Below are 8,515 nucleotides of genomic sequence, written 5' to 3'. Positions count from 1 at the left end.
GCAAAGGGCGCCATGCCATCTACTTTGAAAGAAGAGTTTTGAGCAGCGTGACATTTCTGTAATTTCTAGTCATGAAAAATTGTACTTTTCTGTCTTTCGGTTTACTCTTGAACCCATACGGACTTGGACTTGGACCTTGTGGTCTCTGACTTGACTTGGACTAGGACCTTTGTGACTCGAAAAATGTGGACTTGAGTACAAACCTGCCGTGTGGACTAATTAAGTCTAGGACAACACAGTTTTTAGAGTGAGTTTACCTGCGATGCGGATGACCGCCCTCTCAGCTGGATCCAGGACCTCCCCCAAGGCTGACGTGGAGCGTTTGGCCCATTGATGTTTGGACAAGTTCCACGGGAGTGTGTCACCTGGACAGGGGACACTGCTCCCTACTCTATCGCTCTCCCCCAGCAGGATATGATCCTTGTGACTTTCTTTTGAAGTTGCCATAATCAACCACCAGGAACGATCGAAGAGGCAAGTTGCTACTGCTCCCTAAAGCACAGAGGAAACACAGGCCCACGTCAAGATCCAAAATATACAGTCATGTTATTTGTGGGTGGCCCGGTGGCCCAGTGGTTATCGCGTAGACCTCACAGTGCAGAGGTACCGGGTTCAATTCCAGCTCCGGCCTCCCTGTGTGGAGTTTGCATGTTCTTCCCGAGCCTGTGTGGGTTTTCTCCGGGTACTCCGGTTTCCTCCCACATTCCAAAAACATGCATGGCAGGCTGATTGAACACTCAAAATTGTCCCTAGGTGTGAGTGTGAGCGTGGATGGTTGTTCGTCTATGTGTGCCCTGCGATTGGTTGGCAACCTGTTCAGGGTGTCACCCGCCTACTGCCCGAAGACAGCTGGGAAAGGCTCCAGCACCCCCCACAACCCTTGTGAGGATAGGCGGATTGGAAAATTGATGGATGGATGGATGGATGGATGGTATTTGTAAAAGGACCAGCAGGGTAACAAAGAATCATAATTTACATTGAAATCCAAGATTGACATGTAAACGAACAGTTTCTTTCTCAAGTAAACTCCAGAGGGAACAGTGTGAGTGTAATTTAGAAGCATTATTCTGAAAATCATATTTAAATAATCCTCATGTGACAATTTTTTTTCTGACGTTTTATTATGTTTAGTGTTTAATAAAGTCAATAGTGTTTGATTGTCCTGTACAAAACTATCGTTGTTGCTGCTGTTGTTGTTGTTGTTGTTGTTGTTGAGCAACCTCCAACTGAACCCCAAAGTGGCTCCTAAAACCACAGCGACCCGGGTACCTGCAGACCTAGTTGTCGGCTGTAGACCGGGAACTGTTTGTAGCCCGAAGGCACGCCTAACCCCGCTTGGAGGTCGTTCCCGAGTTGGGCCGTTGTTGCTGCTGCTGCGGTTGTTGTTTATGTTTGGAGCCAGGTGGCCCGGTGCTCCAGTGGTGAGCCCGTTAACCTCACAGTGCAGAGGTCGTGGGTTCGATCCCCGGCTCCGGCCTACCTGTGTGGAGTTTGCATGTTTTCCCCGTGCCTGAGTGGGTTTTCTTCAGGTACTCTGGTTTCCTCCCACATTTCACGCATGGCAGGCTGTTTGAACACTCTAAATTGTCCCTTGGTGTGAGTGTGAGCATGTGCCCTGCGATTGGTTGGCAACCGGATCAGGGTGTCCCCCGCCTACTGCCCGAAGACAGCTGAGATAGGCACCAGCATGCCCCGCGCCCCTTGTGAGGATAACGCGAATTAGGAAATGGATGGATGGATGAATGCTTGGAGCCTCTCACTGGCAATATGGTTATACATTTTTCTCAGTCCCTGGTCTTTATCTTTTGTTAAATATTTACCAGTTAAAGGAGTCAGAAGGCATAAATAGTGGCTGGGGGAGGCAGGTGGGCTGGACAAAATGATTTGCACAATGGCTTAAACTCATCCCGTTGTTGTTTTAATGTTTCAATGTCACAATCGTTGAATACTATGGCAGGGTCAAACGCACGCATGATTGTGACGACTGCCAGTGACGTCTTATGGTATGCAATTAAGTTTAGTTATGTTAACTGAGTTCATTTATGTCATCCAGTATGAATTCTCCACATTCAAAACAAGGCTGCACTGCATGGTACAATTACTGTGTCAACATCCCACCACGTGTACAAAGTTGCTGAGCAGGACCAGTTGAACTGGGATATGATATGAAAAGAGTCAATGATCTAAATGACTAAGAGCGGAGATTGTTGGGAGGGCAAAGACAGAACAAAGTCTGCTTTCGCTGTCTTATATTTCAGTCGGAAAGAATAGAAATACTGTACATTAAAACGGGACGCCACTAGATCTATACTCTTATTGTGCATGCATGTGTGTGAGACTGATTTGTATTAAACATGCTAAATACAGCAAATACATCCTCTGGCCACCATTATAATAACTTAATAGTCTAATGAGATACTATACGACAACTGTACAAGAGAAAAGAAAATACCCTGACAAATAGCCTCTGTTGTAAATGACACTGTCAGATTGGTAGCCAATTAATTTAAACAAATAATTATCATTGTGGGTATAGTTTAAAGCAGGGGTCCCCAACCTTTTTTGCGCCACGGACCGGTTTAAGTCAGACAATATTTTCAGGGACCGGTATTTAAGGTGTGGCGGATTAATACAACAAAATAATATGGTATGAGCTGCATGAAAACTGTGGTGTTTTCGAAGGTTTAAAGTGACGTACAACAAACACCGCAAGCTATACTGTTCGTACAGTGTGTCCAGACTATCTTCATTTGTTTTGCTGTTGCCGTTTTTGTTGCCATAATTTTGACCCACCCCAAAATTCTTAAGTGCTTCATGTATGATACTAACAGAAAAATAAGGGCACCCTATGTCTAATTTCCCATGAAGGACACACAAAAAGGGTTAAATTTCTACAACACGACGCACCTGCGGCGTCCTAATCAGACGAACAATACGCATCACGCTCAGGAGGCTCATCTGGTTATTATTTCCGATCAATTGCAATGTATTATTTCACTCTAAACCTTGAACAACTCCAGTGAGGACACGACTTGCGTCGTCTTACCTTGGTCGTTTTACTGCCGGCTCAGCAACATTTGTCAAAGAGCCATGGATGCATTTTCTTCAAAATTATCCGCAGTTTATGGGCGACACTGGTCGCAGTAACACAAAAGTGTGTGTCACGTTCAGCATGTGTTCCAGTAGAGGTGAACCAGCCCCTCCTTCATACAGTGGTACACTGGAAAGACAAAATGAGACCGTCTCCGAGCCTTGTCGTCCTTCCTCATCACACAGTATCCTACGACGCCAATAAACATTCAAGGCTGCATATTCGTCCATTCTTTTGGTTGTGACTGGCACAGCAAAGCTGCAGCATTCTCCCTCTCGTGTTATCCACGACAGAGATGGAATGAAAGCACGCAGTCTCGTAGGCCACAGGACGCAATGGACTGATACGCCGACCGAGTGCATTGAACTCCATTGGCTAGTTGTGTGCGGACGTGTGTCCAGGCGCGCGCTGCGCGTGTGGGTTTGCTTGTGAGTGAGTGCGTGTGCGCCGAGCTGCGGCTAAGGGCTGCGTGACTCCATTGGTTTACCTATTTGTTTTCAACGTTAGTTTGAAGGGACGTACCGGTGTGGCAAAATTGTACCTGTTTGATTTGAACGCAATAATAACAATTATGATGCCAATGGGGGCACTTGTGACTCAAAGGAGTATGATTTTATGGAAATAGGATACTAGAATTAAGTAGAATTGCAAATCGACTACAGAATGTGGCAGTGGTGCGTTTATTTATGTATTCATTTTTTTTAATTCAGGCACGTCATTTATTTCTGATAGAGTAAACGCGTTTTAATAAAGTTGTTTTTAATTTGTTAAGTTTTAAGAGGACCAATATGACTTTCTTTTTTTGTTTTGTTTGTTTACTTTAACATTAGTGAGGATAGAATGTTTTGCAGACGTGCACTTTTATAAATATTATATATATATATATATATATATATATATATATATATATATAACACACACACACACACACACACACACGTATATAGGAGGTGTGCATCTCTCCAATAATAGACTATTCCATTTGCATCTCAATATATTTTAGTGGAACAATTGGATACGGGGTGGTGCCCTTCCCACATTCAGCTCGGGTCCTCTACCCTCGCGAGCATAAGCGGTTTCGAAAATGGACGCGTGTCTGTGTGCGTGTGCGCGTGCACGCGTGTGCGTGTGCGTGTGTGCGTGTGTGTGTGTGTGTGTGTGCGTGTGCGTGTGTGTGTGTGTGTGTGTGTGTGTGTGTGCGCGCGCGCGCACTGTGCACTCGCGCTAAATTTGCTCACATCCTGTGCATCTCTGGGAGTTTGACCCCTCTTTCCGTAACCTAGTGGCATCCATGGCTTTAGGTTTGCTGTATAAATATTATCCAAATTCCGAGGTACGCATCCTTCAGTTCAGAAGACAGCGACTGCAAAGGCTTGAAACGTTTATTTGAGCAACACTGCCCCCCAGTGTAAATATGTCTTCATCACGCAGGACAGTTTAAAAAAAAAAAGGTGAAAAAAACCTTTGGAAATCAATTGGAAGAAGCTAACACAGTTAGCTCCATGTCTTCATCACGCAGGACAGTTTAAAAAAAAAAAAAGGTTGAAAAAAAGCTTTGGAAATTAATTGGAAGAAGCTAACACAGTTAGCTCTAATCTATCCATCCATCTTTCCATTTTCTATTCTATTTTGTTTATCCTCATAAGGGTCGCCGACGTGCTGGAACCCATCCCATCTGTCTTCGCACAAGGCAGGGTATACCCTGAACTGGTTGCCAGCCAATCGCAGAGCGCACACATGGACAAACAACCATCTGCGCTCACACTCACACCTAGGTACAATTTAGAGAGTTCCGTTAACCTGCAATGCATGTTTTTTGAATGTGGGAGGAAACCGGAGTACCCGGAGAAAACCCACGCAGGCATGGGAAGAACATGCAAACTCCACACAGGAAGGCCGGACCCGGAATCGAACTCTGCACTTCTGCACTGTGAGGCTGACGAGTTAACCAGTCGATCACCATGCCACCCAGGTCTAATCTAAATGCAAGAAAATATTTTATGGATTTATGGGATGGAAGTCACAAAGTAATGATGTTTACATACATGTATAGGATAATGGACAGGTTTCAGCAGCTCCGCTCCTTAAGGGCTCCTATCCTGCATGTTTTAGTTGTCTCCCTCTTCTAACACACTTGGTTGAAATGATCAGGATCATTATCTCGCTTTTTTAGCCCTTGTTCATGAGCTGATCATTTGTATAAGGTGTGTTGGAAGAAAGAAAACATGCAAGACAGTGGCCTTCGAGAACCGGAGATGGTGATCCCTGATATGATACAAATAATAAATGGAAAGCCTGAACACTGCAATGAGTCACTTTTGGAATAGACTGCAGTGGATGATTTTGGCAGTCAATGCAAGTGCCACATTGGTGATGTGAGCCGTGACCGAGGGCTTTTTCACAATTTTAAGGAGCCTAACAATTTGATTATTACAAACCAACAACCCACAGACACACAGGTATGCAGCATTATTAAGATGCACACCGTCATGCACAGTCATTTAGCCATGTCTTCATGCATCCAACTCCAGTGCAAAACCGTGACACAGTTTACCCATAGGAGTAGTCTCTCACCATAAACCGCATTCAAGCAGCCTACCTCCCCATTAATGGTGCAGACGCAGACACCGCATGCCAGTTCACCTCGCTCCTTGAGCCACAGGCCGCAGCAGTCGATGAAGAAACAGATGTGTACCAGCTGCTTGGATGCAAGCCCGAGATACACCGCTACTGTATTACAGCACTCACACATGCTTAAACACTAACTCATGCAAGTTGTTTAACTTGAATGTTTGCGTCGGTGTGGATATCTGGAAAACAAGTATAGGATAGAAGAACAGATGCTGATGGAAGGATCGGAAAGATAGTAGGCCTGAATGATTGAAAAAAAAAATCAAAATGCAATTTGTTTCCACGCCCAACGTATTTTTTTCTGAACAAATGGAAGCAATAAATTATTCTGTATGTCCATATAAATATATAGCCTCCCGACCTTGATCGTAAGAAGTGAAAAGTAAAAATGTCATTATATACTGGAAAGTATTTTTTTCTGTGCATTTTCGCTGCTCCGAGCCAATCTTGGACGTTTAAGTAAAATATGTGTGTCTAATTCAATGAGGTTAGAGTGCTGACTCTGAAGGTTCTCACAGCCACATAAAACATGGTGGGATTGCATTACTGTATTGCATTATTCTAGGCTAAAAAAAAATAAAATAAATAATACAATAGTTTGAATCAGCATGTTTTAGTAGAACAAACTTTCAAAGCAAGTTACGGCCTCCCTACGCTATCATCAAACATTGTCTTCTAATGTTAGCATTCCACTGCAGCCTGTTGTAACCTCAGTAGAAAGTTACAGGAAGTTGATTTTAGTTTTTCTTCTTTCTATTTGTCTCGTGAAATAAAATATCATTTTAAAAAATTCTGTATTTGAGACACTTTGAACATGACTTCATTCAATTCTATTACAACACTGAAAGGGGTATACGGTATTGTATCCCCTCATATTCGTGTATTACTGGTCCAATATATACATTTTCTAATTCCTACCTACAAACACTCATGGCCATGGAGTGAGATCATAGTTTTATTGACTTGAAATAATGCAAGAAAGACCCTACCTGAAACAAAGACTACTTGTCATATGCTTGCTACCATACAAAAGTGAGAAATATCTTAAGGTACAGATGAGTGCGTTATTGAACACAGAGGGAAATTAACAAATTCATTAGCAGTATCAATGAGAAAAACTGTTACTGCAGAAACAAAGTAAAGTCCACACAAGCACATACACTATGCGTAAAATACTTAAGATCATTAGATTTGTTGTATTGGCAATTCTATACCAGCAACAACAACGTCACAAAGTGGAGTGGAGACCTCCTCAAAAACGGAAGTGATAGCAAATAAATAAATAAATAAATAAATAAACAAACAAAAATAAATAAATAAATAAATAAATAATAAAAATCAGGGAGCACCATCTCAGAATCCCATATAACAGTTTATGTTCTGTTTTATGGAAGATGACCAACGGTGATATCATTATGATTCTGGACTGGAAACCCATTTCACTGATGCCCTATGAACTAAAATGAATACCTGCACCTTTATCCAAAGCCTCACCATGTGTAATGGTATCTTACTGTGCATGTCTTGTGGACATGTTACATTTGTGTGTGTGTGTGTGTGTGTGTGTGTGTGTGTGTGTGTGTGTGTGTGTGTGTGTGTGTGTGTGTGTGTTTCAGTATTTCAGAATGGGTTCTGATTTAAAGATGATTACAATAACACACTATAATACAGAGGTGACCTAAAACTCCTGCATGTTAGTTTACAGTATGTTATGCGGTGTGAAAGAATAAAGTAAAAATGTTTGAAACAATCATGTATAAAAGTGACATGAATGTTGCATATGCTGCTTGAGACTAGTGTACAATATTGTACATTCAAAAATGTCATTCTCAGATATCAGTAATACATATCGCCTACATGTGACTGTGTGTGGTCCAGGGATGGCACGACAGAATTCAGTGTAACCCTGGCTAAGCCCCTCCACCATTTAATTTGAAATTCTCAAAATTATTTGTCACTATTTTTCTCAGCTCCCATATGTAGCACCCTTTCGCCCTGAGAGAGAAAAAAAATGTGCAGCTGAATCCTGGTGTGGTCAGAATGATCTCTGCTGCACACAGTACAACGAGTGTATATTTGAAATATTAAAATTAATTTCAAGTGAACACTTACGTCACCACAGCTTCATCAAGTTGTTCTGGGCCTTTTTAAATTCCGGTCACTGATCAGTGAATGGATGAATCCACAAGAGAGTGCTGCTGCTACATTTTAGAATTGAGCAAGCTTCAGGACCAGTGTTGTGAAACCAGTGGAGGAAAAAGGGCACTTCACATCCTTATCGTCATATCTCCAGAATGCTGTGATGGTTCAGTAACAGCGTGCGCAGATATGCCTCATATTGTTTCAATTACTTACAATTGATGTGCGCCTTGCTCTCGGGAAATGCTCAAAATACGTATGTTTGATCTTGTGGGCTCTTGTGAAACTGAAAATGAATGATGATTAACGAAAATCATGATAATCTTTTTTTTTTTTTTTTTTTTTTTAACCTTAGCGTATTAGACGATGTGAGATCATCATTATATGCTCTTGAAAGGAAACTTTGGTGGTGTTGATGAATGTGGAGTCGTGTCTCATCCTGTTGCTGCAATCTATTTCAATAGATGTTGGCAATCTGCACGTGTATGTGGTGTAATTGGAGTCTTTGAAGAACAACAGTGGCATATATGACGTAGGGTCGGGGTTTTTTGTAAACCCATAGACCTTCTTGTCGTCATTTTTTTTTTTTTTTAATGTAACGCCTTTGCAGCGGCAAGTGGCACGGAGTCTAATCCCATGGCATGGGGATATGAG

The sequence above is a fragment of the Hippocampus comes genome, unplaced genomic scaffold, assembly GCF_001891065.2.
Source record: "Hippocampus comes isolate QL1 unplaced genomic scaffold, H_comes_QL1_v1.1 scaffold94, whole genome shotgun sequence".
NCBI lineage: Eukaryota > Metazoa > Chordata > Actinopteri > Syngnathiformes > Syngnathidae > Hippocampus > Hippocampus comes.
Note: the sequence above shows the minus strand (reverse complement) of the source record.